The following is a 21,585-nucleotide window of genomic DNA, read 5'->3' on the forward strand; positions in this document are numbered from 1 at the left end:
GCCTGGTCTACAAAGTGAGTTCCAGGACAGCCAGGGCTATACAGAGAAACCCTGTCTCGAAAAACCAAAAAAAAAAAAAAAAAAAAAAAAAAGGATGTAATAGTAGGAATGCTAAAGTGCCAAATGGTGGCAAGAAGAATTGGAAAGTGGGTAAAATTAAAATAGAAAAATGGGTAAAATTTCAGTAAAGGGAACTGTAGGAAAGAGCATTCCAACCAACAGCCAGCACTATGCGGATGCGGGTTCCTTCCCAAACTCCGTATGGCTTATGCAGGTATCTCCCGCAAACTCAGACACTTCTCCTAATTGTCTTGGTTACACCATTTTCCTTAATATGGTAGCCACTTTTGTTTCTTTCTCTCCCTGAACTTGGGACAGCCACTGCTACTACTATTGTATTGACTAATTGCTATGAGCCAGATACTGTACTAGATGTCTCACATAATTAGCATACAACTGATGTGATATGCCTCACACCACTCAGAATGAGATGTAGTCTTCCACTTATTTCTCTAAATTAAAACCAACTCAAATCTCTATTCTCTGTTCAGTGGAGAGATCAGTATCGGTTTTTTTTTGTTTTTTTTTTTTTCCATGTATTGTTTGAAACAGGCATTTCCTTTCCTCAGTATTGTCTGGAAGCTGTAGAGATTCATCATTCTAAACGTGTGGTATATTTGATTCCCACTTCTCATCACTAAGTCATTAGTGACTTAATCAGGGGCTCTTGTACTTTGCTGCCAGGGGGTATAGATGGAAACACCTCAGCTATATGATTGTTGGTTTCCACACAGCAGAGTCTCAGTGTTCAACCTACTTGTTTACTTACTTTTGAAATGGAGCCTTGCTTTGTAGCCCAGGGTGCCCTCAAATGATCAGTCCTCCTGTTTCAGCCTCCCAAATGCTGGCATTACAGACCTGTGCAACCATGTTCTGCTCTGTTCCTGGTCCAGGTTTTTGTTTTGTTCAGATTGTTATTTCTTCTTATTGGTTTTTTTTTTTTTTTTGAGATAATGTTTTGCTATGTAATCCTGGCTGTCCCTTTACTCATTTTATAACCTAATTTATCACTGAACCTCATGGGTTTTTTTGTTTTTGACAAAGACCAATAAGGTCATTCATGTGCGGTGACTCCGTAGACAAGCTAACTTCAGGTTCATAATACAGTCTACCTTTTCGAAAGGCTCTGCTTTTTTTTTTTTTTTTTTAAAGACAGGGTTTCTCTGTGTTGCCTTGACTGTGCTGGAACTCACTCTGTATACCAGGCTCACCTTGAACTCAGAGATCCACCTGCCTCTATCTCCCAAATGCTGGGACTAAAGGCATGTGCCACCACTGCCCAGCTAAAAGTCTGCATTTCTGGAGGTACTACTTCAATGTGGGTTCCTTTTCTCTCCTTACCAAAGCCAACATCATTGTCTTTCTATGAGACTTTCCTAAGAATTAATATTTTTCTCTGGCTTTAAAAAAAAAAAAATCAGAAGAGGGCATCAGATCTCATCACGGATGGTTGTGAGCCACCATATGGTTGTTGGGATTTGAACTGAGGACCTTCGGAAGAACAGTCAGTGCTCCTACCTGCTGCACCATCTCTCCAGCCCTTCTCTGGCTTTCCTAAATAAAGGGATTCACAATTTGGTGCCCTATGCTTTGCCTTGGTTTGCTGAAGCCAGTTAGTTCTTCCTCATAACCAGTGATGGCGGAATGGGGGCGTTTATACTTGAATCCATTAGAATTTTGCTAAACCCTATTCACTAAATAATAAAATAAAAAATAAATAAGAAGCTGGAAAATATGGGTTGAAGTATTTGCCACAGATGCATGAGGGTCTAAGTCCCATCCCCAGCATCCTTAAAAAGCCAGGTGTGACAGCAGATGCCTATAAATTTCAGCCCTCGGGATGGAGACAAGAGAATCCCTGAGGTTTGATGGTCAGTCATCCTAGCCTAATTGGGGAGCTCTGGGCTCAGTGACAGGCTCTTACTTCAAATAATAAGATGAAGTACAATTGAGGCAAGCAACCAATGTTAGTCTCCGGCATCTATACATGCTCAATCACATCTATTCAGACATTTGCATGTATACACAATGCATGTATACATACTTAGAAAAAGAAATCATCACCTGTACTTTCAAAATGGTATGGAAAAGATTTGTGCTGTTTCTAAAATTACAGATTAATGGGTCTAGAGATTCTGATTGATTAGTTCTAGAATGAAATTTAGAAGTTAGTATATTTTAAGACATGCCAGGTGATTCTAAAGCCTTTGGGTTTTAGTTCATCTTTGTAAAACACAGTCTTGTACCCTTTTAATACAGTATTGTTTAGTCTCGGGCCTTGCTTCTTTTTTTTTTTTTTTTTTTCTCCTTCTAGAAACCTTTCTTTAAAAGAAAAAAAAATTTTTTTAAAATTTTATGTGTATGGATGTTTTGCCCACATGTATGTCTGTGCACATATGTGTGCCGGGTGCTCTGGCTTTTTGGTTGTTGTTTGTTTGTTTTGTTTTGTTCTGTTCTGTTTTGTTTGAGACAGGGTCTCTCTCCATAGCCCTGACTGTCCTGACATTCATTATGTAGACCAGGCTGTCCTAGAACTCAGAGATCTTGCTGCCTTATCTCCCAAGTGCTGAGATTCAAGGTGTACACCACCACAACTAGTCAAAAGTACAAATCTATATTGTGTTTACTTATGAGTACAGGCTTTGTCTATTTGTTGCGCCCTCTCGACCAGCAAGGAAGACGCAACCACCAGTTCTTCTAACAGCAGTTTATTCAGCAAGTTTCAATCTTCATCTCCCTCTTCATCTCCTTCTCATTTCCCCCCCGAGCCCTGGGATACAAGCCCTTTTATACTCTCATATCCACTCCAATCGCGGCAGGCCATGTCACCTCACCAGGCGCGTGGCCTCAGCCAACCAGAAGAGCGGGAACATATCACCNAACTCAGAGATCCACCTGCCTCTATCTCCCAAATGCTGGGACTAAAGGCATGTGCCACCACTGCCCAGCTAAAAGTCTGCATTTCTGGAGGTACTACTTCAATGTGGGTTCCTTTTCTCTCCTTACCAAAGCCAACATCATTGTCTTTCTATGAGACTTTCCTAAGAATTAATATTTTTCTCTGGCTTTAAAAAAAAAAAAATCAGAAGAGGGCATCAGATCTCATCACGGATGGTTGTGAGCCACCATATGGTTGTTGGGATTTGAACTGAGGACCTTCGGAAGAACAGTCAGTGCTCCTACCTGCTGCACCATCTCTCCAGCCCTTCTCTGGCTTTCCTAAATAAAGGGATTCACAATTTGGTGCCCTATGCTTTGCCTTGGTTTGCTGAAGCCAGTTAGTTCTTCCTCATAACCAGTGATGGCGGAATGGGGGCGTTTATACTTGAATCCATTAGAATTTTGCTAAACCCTATTCACTAAATAATAAAATAAAAAATAAATAAGAAGCTGGAAAATATGGGTTGAAGTATTTGCCACAGATGCATGAGGGTCTAAGTCCCATCCCCAGCATCCTTAAAAAGCCAGGTGTGACAGCAGATGCCTATAAATTTCAGCCCTCGGGATGGAGACAAGAGAATCCCTGAGGTTTGATGGTCAGTCATCCTAGCCTAATTGGGGAGCTCTGGGCTCAGTGACAGGCTCTTACTTCAAATAATAAGATGAAGTACAATTGAGGCAAGCAACCAATGTTAGTCTCCGGCATCTATACATGCTCAATCACATCTATTCAGACATTTGCATGTATACACAATGCATGTATACATACTTAGAAAAAGAAATCATCACCTGTACTTTCAAAATGGTATGGAAAAGATTTGTGCTGTTTCTAAAATTACAGATTAATGGGTCTAGAGATTCTGATTGATTAGTTCTAGAATGAAATTTAGAAGTTAGTATATTTTAAGACATGCCAGGTGATTCTAAAGCCTTTGGGTTTTAGTTCATCTTTGTAAAACACAGTCTTGTACCCTTTTAATACAGTATTGTTTAGTCTCGGGCCTTGCTTCTTTTTTTTTTTTTTTTTTTCTCCTTCTAGAAACCTTTCTTTAAAAGAAAAAAAAATTTTTTTAAAATTTTATGTGTATGGATGTTTTGCCCACATGTATGTCTGTGCACATATGTGTGCCGGGTGCTCTGGCTTTTTGGTTGTTGTTTGTTTGTTTTGTTTTGTTCTGTTCTGTTTTGTTTGAGACAGGGTCTCTCTCCATAGCCCTGACTGTCCTGACATTCATTATGTAGACCAGGCTGTCCTAGAACTCAGAGATCTTGCTGCCTTATCTCCCAAGTGCTGAGATTCAAGGTGTACACCACCACAACTAGTCAAAAGTACAAATCTATATTGTGTTTACTTATGAGTACAGGCTTTGTCTATTTGTTGCGCCCTCTCGACCAGCAAGGAAGACGCAACCACCAGTTCTTCTAACAGCAGTTTATTCAGCAAGTTTCAATCTTCATCTCCCTCTTCATCTCCTTCTCATTTCCCCCCCGAGCCCTGGGATACAAGCCCTTTTATACTCTCATATCCACTCCAATCGCGGCAGGCCATGTCACCTCACCAGGCGCGTGGCCTCAGCCAACCAGAAGAGCGGGAACATATCACCNCCAAATATGNACCTGTTTACCACAAGCTCCATAGCTGACAGGCGCCATCTTTAAGGTGCGGCTTCGGGTAGCCCGGGGAGGGGCCATAGCCTCCTACAGTTCCCCCTTTTTTATTTCTGCAAGCAAGCTACATGGGCGAAGGTAGAGGTCTAATTTCCCATATACAAACATAGGGGCCTTACACAAAGCCTTCCTCCGGGCTCACCACCCAGAGAGGCCTTGGCCAGCTCCCGTGTCATTTTTCTGGGGGAAGGACACTTGGACACTTAACCCTCAAGCAATTAGACATGCCTTCCAGAGGACGCCAAACAGGTCACTAGCTATCCCCTGTGCAGTGCTTAGCCTAGCATCCCATGGGAAGATGGAAAAATGGCAAGGCTATTTCTTTATGGCAGCAAGCCAAATTTGAGGTGATTGTCCTGCCTCCACGGTGGCAAAGGCCTGCACCACCATGGCAGAAGTGTGGGCCTGCGCATGCTGCAACCGACACATACACCACACATACAGGCACAGCAAAAATTTCCCAGAAGACCATCCCTCCACTATCCTTGAGGAAGCTGAAGGTTCTCTGGATCATCTTTAACCACTGCTGAGCGATGGCAATCTCCACACGGATGTTCCTGTTTTGTGGGACAAATTAGCTGCACGAGAAAAATTCTGAAACTGCACAGAGGTTACACTTAGCATTATGATTTGAATATATGGAAGGCAGTATTTTGGAAGCACCATTTATACCTGACACAAAGACTAATTGCTCCAGAATATCTACAGTAAGAATCCAGTTTTCAGCTGAGAGTTAACAAGGGAGTTGAGCCAGCTGCTTTAAGTGGTAATGAGGGCAGCTAGCTCAAAAATGGATCTGGGTCTCCACTGTCAGATGATTCATCTGAACTTCCCTGCTCACTCTCTTGTTCTTTAGCCTCTTTTCTCCTCTGCTGGCTTCTCGTTTACATTTTTCTGCTTCTGCCGCATGAGTCTTTACAACACTGTGGACATAATTTTAGATGTCTCACGGGAGCTGCAGTAGTTGGCCGTGGGCAATTGGGAAAGCAATCTCTTTTAAAATACCCAGCCTGGCCACAGGAAAANTTTTCTAACTTGGCAGCATACCCTCCACTCCTGTCCACCAGGCAAGATTTAATTAAATTCAAAATTACTAACAGCTGCACCAACACCTCTCTTTCATTTTTTCTGCTGCGATCTCCTCCTGCTCTCTTCAAAGTCCATCTCTGTGCCGAGTACCTAACTCCGTCCTGTAACCCCGGATCTTAACTTTTTTTCTGTATTGAGAGCTTTCTGTTACATCTCTTTACTGAGAACCTTGTTAAATCATCCCTGCTCCGGGATCCTTCAAAATACATCCCTGCTCCGGGATCCTTAAAGGCCTTACTTTATTTTCACTTTTGCTTAGCGCCTGCTTCCTGGCGACCTTGCTCTAGCCTCTATGCTTCCCCGAGGTCTTTCCCCAAACTCCTGGGGTTGTAAGTCCTACTTACCGTGGACTTACTCTGCCAGCAAACACTGACTGCTGAAAGTTCTGAACTCTTCNGTGGGGGAGTCGGGTCCCTGTATGGGCCACCACTTGTTGTGCCCTCTCGACCAGCAAGGAAGATGCAACCACCAGTTCTTCTAACAGCAGTTTATTCAGCAAGTTTCAATCTTCATCTCCCTCATCATCTCCTTCTCATTTCCCCCGAGCCCTGGGATACAAGCCCTTTTATACTCTCATATCCACTCCAATCGCGGCAGGCCATGTCACCTCACCAGGTGCGTGGCCTCAGCCAACCAGAAGAGCGGGAACATATCACCGCCAAATATGGACCTGTTTACCACAAGCTCCATAGCTGACAGGCGCCATCTTTAAGGTGCGGCTTCGGGTAGCCCAGGGGAGGGGCCGTAGCCTCCTACATCTATTCTTGGAAATACAGTAAGGTCTAGAGTAAGTGATGCTTAATATGAGATATGAATTATGAATAAAAGCCAGGTTAAGAGGTATGGGGAAGCCAGGCAGTAGTGGTGCATGTTTTTAATCCCAGCACTTGGGAGGCAGAGGCAGGCAGATCTCTGAATTTGAGGTCAGCCTGGTCTACAGAGAGAGAACAGCCAGGACTACATAGAGAATTCTTGTCTCACAAAACACAAACAAAACAGAAACAAAACCAAAAAACAACAATGATATAAGAGGCACAGGAAAAACGTATCAGGTACAGAAACTGTTCTTATATTTGAAAGTTCAGGGGTTGAGAGAGTGACATATTTGAGAATAAAATAAATTTAGTAAAAATTAGAGATTTTTGAATAGGGTCAAATCAGAGGCCCTGAGTGGGCTATAATCTTTGTTGTTGTTGGGTTGTTTGTTTGTTTGTTTGTTTGAGACAGGGTCTCACTGTGTATCCCTGGCTAACCTAGAACTTGCTTTGTAGATCAGGCTAGCTTTAAATTCTCAGAGATCTATCTGCCTCTGACTCTGCCTGCCTCTGTCTCCTCCTGAGTGATGGAATTAAAGGCTAGAGCCACCATGCCTGGCAGTTAGGATCTTAATTGAATTAGAAGGTTAACTGCAGTTTGGAGAATGAACTAGAATGACAGCAAGAGACAAAGATGTTTTGTAAACTATAGCCATTAGATAATGCTATAGTGCAGACGTCAGCAGAACAAATATTAATTTTTTAAACATACTGAGAAGATTATCATGGCCCCTGTATAAGGGGTGGCACATACATTCATAAAGAATTCCCTTACAAAAAAGAAAATAGTTTTGATCTGGGTTAATGGTACCCATGAACAAACTGGTTTGATTATAAGAATGTGTAGCAAGCAGTGAAATAAGTCAGTAGTGTTTTAATACTTGGAAGTTAGTTGATGAGACAGCAGTTGGAGACAAGGACAGATGGCAGATTTCTGGCCTTATGATACTACATCTTACAAACAGAGAGGACTGATGAAGGAAAACAACTGTGTTTGGAAGTTGGGGAACAGCTTTAGATCAGACTTGAGGTTGAAATGCCTATTACTTACCCAAGTAGATAAGAGAGATTTGAATAAAGAAGAAAAGATTTCTTATAGAATGAAGGCAAGCTGATGAAGAAAATATAAGACCTCCTAGCAGTATTATGGACCCAAATAAAATGAATGGACCTAAACTTTCATTAGTATCAGCTGATCTAATCCTATGATTGTTGTTTTTGATTTTTGAGACAAGGTGTCTCTATGTAGTCTTGTCTGTCCTGGAACTCACTATATAGACCAGGCTGACCTTGAATTCATAGAGACATACCTACTTCTTCCTTCTGAGTGCTGGAATTACAGGTGCCTGTTAAACAGAGAATATGGATCATTCTAGGATAAACTTTTTTGATAGGTAGTTGTCAAATAAAAATAGTTGAATAACAGGTTTTAGGTAGGACTAATCAAAATAATGGAATGTAGAATCTAAGCTGGATGATAATAACTGTCATTAAGTGATTACTATAGGCTAAGCACCCATGAGAAGAGTAAAGGACAGAGAAAACTAATGGAGTGGTTAATGGCCTAATTCTAAGTGAGGTGAAAACCAACTGGAATATGATAAGTGAGTCAACACCCAAGACAGAAAAAGAATAGGATATGTGACTTCATGATTTCTGTGACAGTTGGGAGTGTTCTAAGAGCTAAGGTGCGGCCAAGGAAGCATGTAGCCGAAATGACATGAGAGAAAAGACTACTGGAAACACGAAATTAATAAAAAAAATTAGAGACTTTTTTATTTGTTATTCACATAGAGGAAGATAACCACCTTAATGGCATTGCCTTCTGGTAGGATGAAAGCATTGCTTTCTGGTAGGAGTTAGTAAGACCTCATTGGATGAAGTGAAAAGACCATTCGGTGGATAAGCCTGGCAATTATTTGTGTGGCTTTAGATAATTCATATCTGTTAGGATGGAAGTGATACAAAGTAAATGTAAGTAAATGCTGTTGTTTTGAATAAATACAATTTGTTTTGAAAACATACCTTTAATCCCAACATTCAGGAGGCAGAGGCCAGCCTGGTCTACAGAGTGAGTTTCAGGACAGCCAGGGCTACACAGAGAAATCCTGTCTCAACAAAACAAAACAAAACAAAACAAACAAATATGAACAAAAGAAGAAATAATTTTGAACACATGACAAAGTTGTAAGAATAACACAGAGGCTACAGGCCAAATTGAGGATGTAGAACACTTAAACTATCTGTCAAAAGGGTTACAGACCATTTTGGAAAAAGTTCTGGTGGTTTCTTATAAAACTACATATATCCCTACTTATGACCCAACATTGACACTCCTAGTTGTATATTTTTCATTGTTCATGTGTATGAATGTGCGCATACACATGCCATGGTGCACGTGTAGAGATAAGAGGACAACCTCAGGTATTGGTGCCACCTCGTTTTCAAACAGTCTCGTATTTTGCCCATTGATGTGCTAGCTCCTCACTCTTGTGCAGTGTGTGCTTTGCCCACTGAGCCGTCTTCCTGGCTCCCTGTTTCTAACTTTTTTTTTTAACCAAGAAAAGTGAGCATGTCCACACAGGCACAAATTACAGTAGCAGAAAACTGAAAACAAAATGAAATATCACTAGGGATAATAACAAGTCAATATATTCATTCAGTGACTTAGTAATTAGCAACAATAAGGAACAAGTGACTATACAACTTCGATGAATCTCAAAATCACTACATGCACAAGAATATAGATAATGTGGTTTTACCACATGAAGTTCCAGAGCAAACAAAGCTAACCTTTAGTGAAAGCAAAAATCAGAGTGGTTATTGCTGAAGCAGGTGGGGGAGTGGGCCTGAATGGAGTGTGGCATGAGGAAGCCTTTGGATATGATAATGTTATTCTTTTGAAACTGTGGGATTCATTCAGTTTATCATTTTCCTAGTTTTTGTGTGTGGGAGCTGCTATATTAAAAATATGGACTAGGGGGCTGGAGAGATGGCTCAGTGGTTAAGAGCACTGGCTGCTCTTCCAGAGGTCCTGAGTTCAATTCCCAGCAACCACATGGTGGCTCACAACCATCTGTAATGGGATCTTATGCCCTCTTCTGGTGTGTCTGAAGATAGCACACAGCATACTCATATAAATAAAATAAATAAATCTCTTAAAAATATATAGACTAGGTGACTTAGAGCACAAAACAACTTCTTCTTCCTCCCCTCCTTCTCCTCCTCTTTTTTTCTTTTGCAGTTGTGTAGACTGGGAAGTCAACACCACAGCACTACATTTTTGGCATACCTATATGTTTCACAAAGGGTCATCTCATCATGTTGTTACATAAAGAAAGGGCAATGGAGATTTCTTTAAGAGTACTATTCCTACTTTTTAAAAATTTTCTTGTCCTTCCTTTCTTTTTATTTACTTATTTTTTGTAGACAAAGTTACACTGTTTAGTCAGAGAGCTATCAGTGTCATAGCCACCTCACCCCACCTCTTTCCATTTTCAAAACCATTTTTTTTTCTGCCTCAAAACAAAATCAATTTATTTGGCAATGATACTAAAATGCCAGACATAGGAGACTGGCTGAATAAACTAAATAGAAAATATAAATACAATGAAGTGTTATGTAGCTGTTAAAACATTTGCTATTTCAAAGGCATACCATTTAGTGAGAAAAGCAATTACTCATTTTATCTCCTCTTGTTTCTGCCTTCTGTTTGTGATGTTTTAAAACCGATGCATAGACATGGAGAACTGTTATAGTACTACTTTTAACTTTGCCATTCAGCATTATAAAATATCATCTGCTGTCCTATTTTATTTTTGTCCTAATTCTATTTTGTTTGGCATCAAGATAATGTTTTATTGTTTCCCTTTATCTGATGCATTCTTGTTTAATCCTTTAATTTTGGCCTTCCTAATCTCCAATTTAGGTGTAACTATTTTATACAATGGAGGGTTAAATTTTAATTAGAATGCATTTGAAACATGTTCTTTTTCAATAAGTGAATTAAACTTAAAGTCTATTATATCTGTATAGTGTGTGTGTGTGTGTGTGTGTGTGTGTGTGTGTGTTGTAGGTGTGACGTGTGTGATCAGAGGCTGATGTTGAGTGCCATCCTTTATCACTTCCCACCTGATTTATTTATGTGTCTTTGTTGGATGTAGTATGTATGGTGACTTTGGAGGAGTCTGTTGTCCTCCGACCATGGGGTACTGAAGGTCAGACTCGAGCCTTGATGTCAAGCACCTTGGAAGCCCTATTTATTTATTTATTTATTTATTTATTTATTTATTTATTTGATACAAGGCCTTTCACTGAGCTCTGAGTTCACCAGTTGGCTAGACCAGTTGTCAAGGGCTCTGCATAGTCTCTTTCTGCCTCCATCCGTGCAGTGCTGGGTTACACATGGCCTCACCATCCCTGTCTTCATGAGTGCTGGGATATGGCACTCAGGCCCTTCTGCTGTTGAAGCAGGCCTCAGCCCCCTTATTTATTAATGCTACTGACAAAGCTTACACTAAATGCTGTTGTATTATTCTGTGTCTTTATTTCTGTCTGTATTTTATTTCCTGGATCCCCCTGCATGTCCCCCACTCCTGCTTCTAAATTGTTTTGGTAAGTGAGTTTTGTTTTTTGCTGGAGTGGTTTTCTGTTTATACTTTTATCACACCTACAATCACACTTTTAATACTTAACCTTTTACTATGTCACATATCACCGTTTGAGTGCTTTGGTTTTTTTATTTTTTATTTTTTTTTTTGCGACATATAGCCCAAAGTATGCTTGAACATTTGAACCTAGTGCACTAGGATTATAGGCTTGTAAACCACACCACTGTGGTTCGGGATTGAACCAAGACATCATGCATGCTTTGTAAACTAAACTACAGCGGAGCTACCAACTGAACTACACCCTGGTTTGTCGCTTTTCAATAGGATCCTTTGATTCTCATCATTACATTTTTACTAATGTGTTCTCATTTATTTGACTTCTGCCCTCACCCCCGAACATGTAACATTTTCATCTTACTTTAAGTAATAAACAGTAAGACGCTTTTTCTTTGTTTTTGTTTTTATTTTGTTTTGTTTTGTTTTTTTTCGAGACAGGGTTTCTCTGTATAGCCCTGGCTGTCCTGGAACTCACTTTGTAGACCAGGCTAGCCTGGAACTCAGAAATCTGCCTGCCTCTGCCTCCCAAGTGCTGGGATTAAAGGTGTGTGCCACCATGCCCGGCGTGTTTTGTTTTTGTTTTTGTTTTTGTTTTTTTAATTGAGGTGGAATTTCCACAACATAGTTAGCCATTTTAGTGACTTATTGTGCATTTGTGATATTATGGATAAACCACCTCTCTCTGGTCTCAGAATTTTATTTTTTTAACCACCCTACAATACTATCTATCTATTAAGTAATTGTTCCCTTTTTCCCCTTACAACTTATATAACTTTCTTATTTTGGTATTTTATATAAAAGGGATCCTACAGCATGGGACTTTTTGCATTGGCTCTTAATGCTTTCAAGGTTTATTTTTCAGCATGCTATTTCTTTTTATGACTGAACATGTTCAAACTGTGATTATGCCAGATTTCCCCCCCCCCCGGTGATATGAGGATCAGTCCTTGGCCCTTGTGTGAATGCCAACCCAGCACTTTTCACTGAACTTCCTCTCCAATCATGTTTGTATTTATCATAACTTTCTTATAGAACTCTAAAAGTTACTATATCATTAATTTTACTTTAACATGACTCATAGGAGAAGATCAACAAAGTATTACTTTATAAAGTATACAGTATACAGTGATAGCACATGCCTGCAGTCCTCTTGCCTCAGCACTGGAAGGCTAGCTGGATTTGAATAGTGAGAACTTGTCTCAAACAATAACACCAAGCCCTGAGGTGGTAACACAGCCTTTATTCCCAGCTCTCAGAAGGCAGAGGCAGGTGGATCTCTGTCGTCTACACAGTGAGTTCCAGGACAGCCAGGGCCACACAGACAGACCCTGTCTTGAAAAACAATAAACAAAACAAAACAAAAGAAATAACAACATCAACGCGCGCGCGCGTGCGCACACGCATGTGCGCGCACACACACACACACACACACACACACACACACACACCAAGACTACTGTAGTCACAAAATACCGTATTCCAAAGTTGGATGCTGTTTTTCAACATAAACAAATATTTAGCTGTATATTCTGTGCTATCCTGTGGATCACATAGGTTGTGAATCTGTTACAAATAAATGAATACAAATTTAATTCATATAAAACTGTTACACATGTTCTTTCACCCTTAAGTCCTTGGCTTAGCTTGGTTGCTGTGATGCATTTTGCTAGGAGGGTTTTCCGAGGCCTTGTCTCAGTTTTTAATATAGATAGTGCTATGTAGCTTATGTGCCAATATGTAAAACTATTGTAGCTTATAAATTATGAATTTAACAATGTTTACCTATGCCTCATATGAACATGGTTATTCCATGAAAATTTATGTTAAATACTTTACTGTAGTTATCATTAAACCTAATAAAGTAAAATTTGTTTCCAGTTAGTACTTACAGGCTATTTTACTGTATTCATAACAAGTACAGGGTTTGAATAGTTGTTGCTGTTGTTGTTAATATTGATTTGTTATTCGTTTTTCCTTTTTCCTTTTTCTCTTAAGCATCTGTGATTTTTGTGCTACGTTGGTATGAATTAAAGGAAGAAAAATACAGAATTATGAGACAAGTACTAGGAGAAAAAGCATTTAATATTTGGTATATTATAAAAGGGTTCAGTGTTCATATACCTTTAGGACATGAGGAGCCACTGAGTGTAGCTACTGAAGGGAGACTATAGCTGTGTACCATTTTGTTCCTTTTAGAGAAACTTCACGATGCTCTAGAATATGCACTTACAAAGCTTTGGATCTCACAAAAGCCTGAATACATCTTTGATTGGTTATATATTAAGGGAAATAGCCCACAGCATGGTGCCAGACAAGTGTAGAGCCCAACCGATTTGATCCTTAAGCAGGGAGAAAAATTCTATTCATCATTAAGAGGTTAGATTGTAAAAATGTTGTAATTATTTCAGCCTAAATTGGTTCACAGCTATTTTTTTTTCAATAAAAGTTCTCTTGCAATCGTGAGGCAAGAAGACAGTTTTCATTTTGTGACCTTTGCTGCATTGTGTTTTCTTCAAGTCCTCAACCCGACCCTGTAGCTACTCTGTTTACTGTTCAAATCTGAATCATAATGTGCATCTGGAGGGATCCTGAGTCATGTGACAGACTGAAGAGTCTCTTGTCCTTTAGTAACACTCTTTGAATGTCTAATTTTGACATAGCATTTGGTTATATCATGAAGAAACTTACTCCTGCTCTTGATGGCTTTGGGGTCTGTGCACATGTAACATTATTTTCTCTCATTTTCTTCTATACAGTTTGTTTTGTTTTGTTTTAATTGCAAAATCAAACAAAGAATGCAGCCACATTGGGCCTTGACAGAGGTCCTTTTAGTTGAAGGACCACTCATATAATGAATGATTTTTTATTCAAGTGAATATTCATATATTTCTGACTGTAATTTGTATGAAATGACAGCCTGCACACCATTTTGTTTGATTACAATTGCTTCACCTTCATTATCTTTTGTCTATTTAAGCTCCAGCCTTCCATATCCACCGACCCTCCCCCACAACTCTGCAGTTCCTTTCATCACAGTTTTTCTCTCTTCTCTTCTGTGGGCATTCACAGATTGTTTTGGTTGTTGTTGTTGGGTTTTATTTTATTTTATTTTTTGTTCATTAAAAAGGAAGTGTAGTGTGTTGTCTGGGTAGAAAATATATTTGAATGCTTGAGAGGGGACTAGGAGTTTTTGTGGGCTTTGGCATAGATCCCGCTTTGGGGGGATAAAGGGAAAATGAAAAAAAGGAAGCATAAGATTGGAGTTTAAGAAAAAATTAAGAAACACTGGGGTGATTTCCCTCATCCAATTCTTTTCGTTTTGTATTATATATGGCAAGTTTTTTCCTGTATGCATAAACCACTTGTCTAACAATGGAGCAAATTAGAGGCCTTTCTTAGGACTGGTTTTGAATGCATGATTGAGTTTTGCAAAGCAGAAACCTTTTGGGTGAGGGTAGATGGTAATTGTATATTTACAATCGAGAAGCTGGCAAGTTGTAGGGTCTGTCTCCTACTCCTCATAGTTAATTAGAAATGGTTTTATAAGAAATTGTTTCTTGAATTTATAGGTTTCATCTAAGCTGTCTCTTCACAAAAGTTTAGCCATGTTTTGAATTAGGATTTTTTTTTTCCTTCTTTTAGTTTAAAATTTTCTACAGATGTAGTTTTTTGGTAGTATGCTTGCGTAACATATGTAAGGCCTCAGATTTGGTCCTCAGCTGACACCTGTTGTTAAGTTAGGGAGGCTGAAAGAAGCTGAGAAGGGTGATTCTGTAGGAGGACCAGCAGTCTCAAATAATCTGGACCCCCGAGCATACACCAGCTGAAATGGATCTCTGCATTAGGTAGATACTACATACCCACTAATAGGTGCAAAGAGAAGTTTGGCTAATGTGGAAATGGTTTGTATATGCTCAGCCCAGGGACTGGCATTATTTGGAGGTGTGACCTTGTTGGAGTAGGTGTGTCACTTACTACCCTTCTCCTAGCTGCCTGGAAGCCATTATTCTGCTAGCAGCCTTCAGATAAAGATGTAGAACTCTTAGCTCCTTCTGCACCTTGTCTGCATGGATGCTGCCATGCTCCCACCTTGATGATAATGGACTGAACCTCTGAACCTGTAAGGCAGCCCCAACTAAATGTTGTGGGGTTTTTGTTTGGTTGGTTTTTTTGTTTTTGTTTTTGTTTTTGTTTTTGTTTTTGTTTTTTGGTAAGAGTTGCCTTGGTCATGGTGTCTGTTCACAGAAGTAAAACCCTAAGACAGGTAATATGACAACAAAGAATATAAAAGATAAGAAAACGAATGATGGGTCAAACAAAATAAACCGCAAAATGACAGGTTTCAACACAATCATATAAAAATCATATTAAACATAAATGGTCTAAAGAGTCCACTTAAAAAGGCAGAATTATCTTATGGAAAAAATACACCTAAGACCAACCATGTCTGCCCATTAAAGAAAAATCACAATATAGATAGGAAAAATGAAAGGATGAGGCTCTAAATTTACATAACATAAAATAAGCATACTTGCTGTGACTCTCACGGGAAAAACATTCTGAAATCTGGACAGAATACATGGAGACGAATATGAGGACTCTGTAAAGTCATTACTATAAAGCAGACAGAAGACCAAAATACACAGAAGTAGCAGTCACTTTATCCTTTTCTCCTCTCTAGTATCTTCAGCCTGAGTGCACACATAGGAAACAACAAAACTAGCGGTGAGGACTGGGCAAGCTGCAGGAAGCAAACAGAACCTCAGATTCAGTGTAGAAATGCCCGCTCCATTTCTGGTTCTTTTGTTTTCTTATCATGTCCCTTCCCAACTTGCAGGCAATCTTCAGTGAAGAAAGTGTTAAAAAGAGCAACGTCTATAGCAATAGGAACGAACCCTCAGAAACTGAAACCTGGAGACAGCCTTCCTCTGTAGAGTGAAGTTGTGGTTCCTAGTTTTTCCTGTTATGTGGACCCAGTTACAGAAATACACTGCAGAAAGGGATAATTAGTACCTCAGAATAGAAACGGAAACCCCAGAGAGCAAGAACCAGGGAAACCACACAGATAGGACGACGCAGGAAAGCAACTGGAACTGAATTCGTCTTAAGCTAAACACATGTGGAGCAAGGCTCTGTTTCAGTGTATCAAAAAACCCTAACTCTAGTGGCAGACAAGAGAACAGACATCAGCCTCAACAACTAAGAAAGCCTAAGGAACCTGAGATAACCAGTAAGTAACCTCAGTTAACCAGTAAACTAACCAGTAAGACAGCTTGTTAAAACAAAAACTATCAATGTGTTCCATAAGATTTATGAAAAAGAAGCTGACTAGGAAAATAGAACAACCTTCACTTCTGTGTTGGTGAGATTTTTCAGCATGAGTTAGACCCCTAGGACACAATGTGGTGGCAAGAAAACACCACCACCTACTGAGTTGTCCTCTGACTAGACACACTAGGCAAGCACACATGTACAGTAAGATGGGGTTTGTTTGTTTTCTTTTTCTCTACAACATTTTCTTTTCACAATAAGATTTAAAATTTTGTTTTGGTTTGGTTTTTGAGACAGGGTTTCTCTGTGTAACCCTGGCTGCCCTGGAACTTGCTCTTTAGATCATCAGGCTGGCCTTGAACTCACAGACATCCATCTGCCTCAGTCTCCTGAGTGCGGGGATCAAAGGTATGTGTTATCAGCAATAAAGATGTTTTTAAAACCCCATTTTAAATACAATGACATAAATTAAGTTAAAAGAAAGGAAACACACATATACACAGTATGCAAATATTAATAAAAATAAAGCTATCATGGGTACAGTAACAGGAAACAAAGTAGAATTTGGTTTAAGTACTCACACAAACACACAAAGAATATTACACACTGGTAAAGGCTCAACTAACCAAGAAAAAAAAAATCTTAAATGTGTATTTACTTCACAACAGTGCTTCAGATTATGTGAAGAACATAAAAGAACTAGAAATATTTTCAGTTACAGTTGGAGGATTCAACACTCCTCTCTCTACCAGTAAAACAGACAACTAATAGAAAATATTCAGTGACACATATGACAGAACAGTACTGTCAAACAATAGGGTTTAACAACATTTACAGAACACCGAATAGTATGCATATTACTCTATGAAATATTGGCAAAATAGGTCATGTTCTGGGCTTAAAAATGAAACTTAGTGATTTTGAAGAATTTCTTACTTTCAGGTCATAATTGGATTGCAACAGAAATTAAGAACAAAAATATGGGAAAAACCATTAAAATCTGAGAAAATAAGCAACAGATTTCTAAATGATCAAAAGATATTAAAAGTCTCAAGGAAAATTAGAAAATGTTTAACTTCATGAAAATATATGTAAGAATCATCTAAATGCATGTTTACAAGAAGTTTACAGCATCAGTGCCTGAACGCTTTTAAATACCTCAGTTTAATGTTCTAAGCTTCTGTCGTAGGCAACTTGAAAAAGCATAAAGTGAAATACAAGTCAAACAAAAGAAAGTAAATAAACCAATTAATGATGTGATACCAGAGTTGTTTCTGCAGATCTGGCTAGTTCAGTGAGAACCCTCTTCCTTCCTATGAAACTGAGTGTTCCTTTAAAGAGGATGAGATAAAGGAGGACCATTCTTCTGTGAAGGGTCTACGTGTAGTTGCACTCCCTGCTAGAACCTCCAAACAAGCTCTCAAGATCCATTTGTAGAACACAAGGTATTCAAGTTTCTAAGACTCCAGACATATGTACCAAAATAAAACATACATGAAAAATCTACATGAAAACCCATTGCTTTGAAATTTAGTAAATTAATTTTAAAAACTGAATACAGAAATAAAGAAAACAGTAAAAATGAAAGCTGGTTTTCAAAAAAAAAAAAAGGAAAAGAAAGCTGGTTTTCTGGAAGATCTACAAAAGTGAAAATCATCTATCAAGTCTAAAGATGAAAGGAAAAGACTATACAAATTACCCATTTCAGGAGTAAAAGTGGGGCTATCACTACATACCATGCAGATATTAAAAAGAATAGTAAAGGTTGTTAGGGATAACTCCATATACAAGTTCAACAACTTTGAAAAAATGAGTAACTCCTCCAAAACTTAAAAAAACAAAAAGTGATTACAGAGTAAACAGATGAACTGGATGTCAGAGGTGAATACTTTCAAACTCATTTTTTAGACCACATAACTACCACGGCACTGAAGTAAGGAGAGAACTCAGGGAGGGAGAACAAATTATAGTTTGTTGAACTCTACCCAAACATAAAAAAACAAAATATTAGCATAGCCAATCCAGAAATATATTATAAAGAATATATAATATGAACTGCATTATATAAAAGTATATAATGCATACAATATATATACTACATTATATGTATCATTACATATTACAATATATTATATATATCATTACATTAAATATTATACATATATGCATTATGTATTTCATTATATTATATATTGTGTGAATATATAATATATACATATGTATTACATGAGCTCTCGCCTATAGATAGAAATCTGTGCTAATATTTCAAGATCAATTTATATATCATCATAACAGTCTACAGAAGAAAAAAATGTGAATATACTAGTCAACACAGTAATTACTTTTGGCAAGTTAGTTTTAGTTACAGTTTCTATTGCTACGATGATACACTATGACCAAAAAGCAAGCTGGGGAGAAAAGGGTCTATTTGCCTTACACTTCCACATTGCTGTTCATCAGTGAAGGAAGTCAGGACAGGAACTCAAATAGGGCAGGAACCTGGAGTCAAGAGCTGATGCAGAGGCCAAGGAAGGATGCTGCTTACTGGCTTGCTCCACATGACTTGCTTCACAAGCCTTAATCTGCTTTCTTATAGAACCCAGGATCACCAGGCCAGGGATGGAAACACCCACAATGGGCTGGGTCCTCTCCCATTGATCACTAATTGAGAAAAATGCCTTACAGCTGGGTCTCATGGAGGCATTTTCTCAACTGAGGCTCCTTTATCTCTGATGTGTCCTCTCTCTTTCTCTCTAGCTTGTGTCAAGTTGACACACAAAACCAGCCAGAACAGTAAGATATAACAGCCATTCATGTACCCCAGCTGATCTAAAGCTACCATACAATGGCTCCATTTCTGAATTTAAAAGGATTTTCAGAATAAAAAATTTCCTCAACCTCATAAAAGTAATTCATAGTAAGACCGATTGCATTCTAGCTAAGATCTGGAACAAGAAACACTCATCCACACACTCTCTCTCCCTCTCTCTTCTCTCATTTGTTTGTGTATCTCATGTACATGAGTGTTTAGTCTGCATTTATGTCTTCATCCTGCAATGAGGGCACTGGATCTCATTACAGATGGTTGTGAGTCACCATGTGGTTGCTGGGAATTGAACTCGAGATCTTTGCAAGAGTAGACAGTACTCTTAACTGCTAAGCCATCTAGCCAGCCCTCAGAATGTACACTTTTCACTCCTGCTCAATATACTAGAAGTCTTAGGTATTTCTGACAGAGAAGAAAAATGTTATAGCAATCACACTAGTTATGATTACTATTGTTATTTCAATATTACTACTGATGCCGGGAATGACATCCAAGACCTTGCACATGCTGAGCACACACTGTACTACTGAAGCAGTCCCACACTGATTATAAAACCACAGTTATTAAGACATTGTTGCTGAATATGGTAGTATACTCCTTTAATCCCAGTACTCTAGGGATAAGAAATAGGCAGATCTCTGTGTGTTCCAGGAGCTCCATGCAAGCCAAGACTACACAGTGAGACACTGTCTCAAATTAAATTAAACATTGTTGTAATAGTGAAGGGATAAACAACAAAATAGAACGTAGTCTAGAAATCTTTTGACACAGACCTGGCCAGCTGAGTTTTCACAAAGATGCAGAAGTCATTCAATATATTCAACTAGTCATGTAATAACTCAGCTATAAGCAAAAATAAACAAACTTCATCCTAAATTCATGTTTTATACAAAAATTCACTCAAAGTGAATCATGCTTGGTGTGGTGGCACATATAGTAACCTCAACAGTTCGGAGGCAGATGAGGAAGAAACTGCTTGAAGGTTAAAGCCAGCCTAGTATGTGCAGTGAACTCTAGGGTAATTAGGATTACATAATGGGACCCAGCAAAGCATAGAAACAAACAGGCCCAAGATCTGCCAGTAAAATACAAAACTTAAGAATTATACCCGGAGGCCGGGCGTGGTGGCGCACGCCTTTAATCCCAGCACTCGGGAGGCAGAGGCAGGCGGATTTCTGAGTTCGAGGCCAGCCTGGTCTACAGAGTNAGGCAGGCGGATTTCTGAGTTCGAGGCCAGCCTGCTATACAGAGAAACCCTGTCAAAAAAAAAAAAAAAAAAAAAAGAATTATACCCGGTAGGAAAATCTTTGTGATCTGTAAGTAGGCAGTGTGAAGGCATGTCACCAATTCATGACTCATAGAAGAAGAAACTATTGGTGTAAGGTGGAATCTCAGGGTTGTTTTGATTTGCATTTCTCTGATTGCTAAGGACTTTGAACATGTCTTTAGGTGCTTCTCAGCCATTCGAGATTCTTCTGTTGTAAATTCTCTGTTTAGTTCTATACCCCATTTTTTTTTTTTGATTGGGTTGTTTGGCTTTTGGGTGACTAACTTCTTGAGTTCTTTATATATTTTGGATATTAGTCCTCTATCAGATGTGGGGTTAGTGAAGATTTTTTCCCAATCTGTAGGTTGCCAATTTGTCTTATTGACTATGTCCTCTGCCTTACAGAAACTTTCCAGTTTCATTAGGTCCCATTTATCAATTCTTAATCTTGGAGCATAAGCCATTGGAGTTCTGTTTAGGAAACAGAACCCTATGCCAATGAGTTCAAGGCTCTTTCCCACTTTCTCTTCTATTAGATTCAGTATGTCTGGTTTTATGTTGAGGTCCTTGATTCACTTGGACTTGAGCTTTGTACAAGGTGACAAATATGGGTCTATTTTCATTCTTCTACATACAGACATCCAGTTAGACCAGCACCATTTATTGAAGACGCTTTCTTTTTTTTTTCCATTGTATATTTTTGGCATCTTTGTCAAAGATCAAGTGACCATAAGAGTGTGGTTTTATTTCTGGGTCTTCAATTATATTCCATTGATCAATGTGTCTGTCTCTGCACCAATACCATGCAGTTTTTATCATTATTGCTCTGTAGTAAAGCTTGGGGTCAGGGATGGTGATTCCCCACGCTTTTTTATTTTTTTATTTTTTTTGGTTTTTCGAGACAGGGTTTCTCTGTATAGCCCTGGCTGTCCTGGAACTCACTTTGTAGACCAGGCTGGCCTCGAACTCAGAAATCTGCCT

General features: G+C 38.9%; 1 protein-coding gene and 1 non-coding gene across 3 annotated transcripts in view; both read left to right on the plus strand.

Moving 5' to 3' along the window:
• Zswim5 (zinc finger SWIM-type containing 5) overlaps positions 1-21,585 on the plus strand; it is a 112,825-nt gene that overhangs the window by 30,539 nt on the left and 60,701 nt on the right. The gene's annotated exons all lie outside the window — the stretch shown is intronic.
• LOC115064273 lies at positions 7,243-7,350 on the plus strand. Its single transcript, XR_003844117.1, has one exon. It is a non-coding gene; the product is annotated as a U6 spliceosomal RNA (small nuclear RNA).

Source organism: Mus pahari, chromosome 6 (assembly GCF_900095145.1).
Source record: "Mus pahari chromosome 6, PAHARI_EIJ_v1.1, whole genome shotgun sequence".
Classification (NCBI taxonomy): Eukaryota; Metazoa; Chordata; class Mammalia; order Rodentia; family Muridae; genus Mus; species Mus pahari.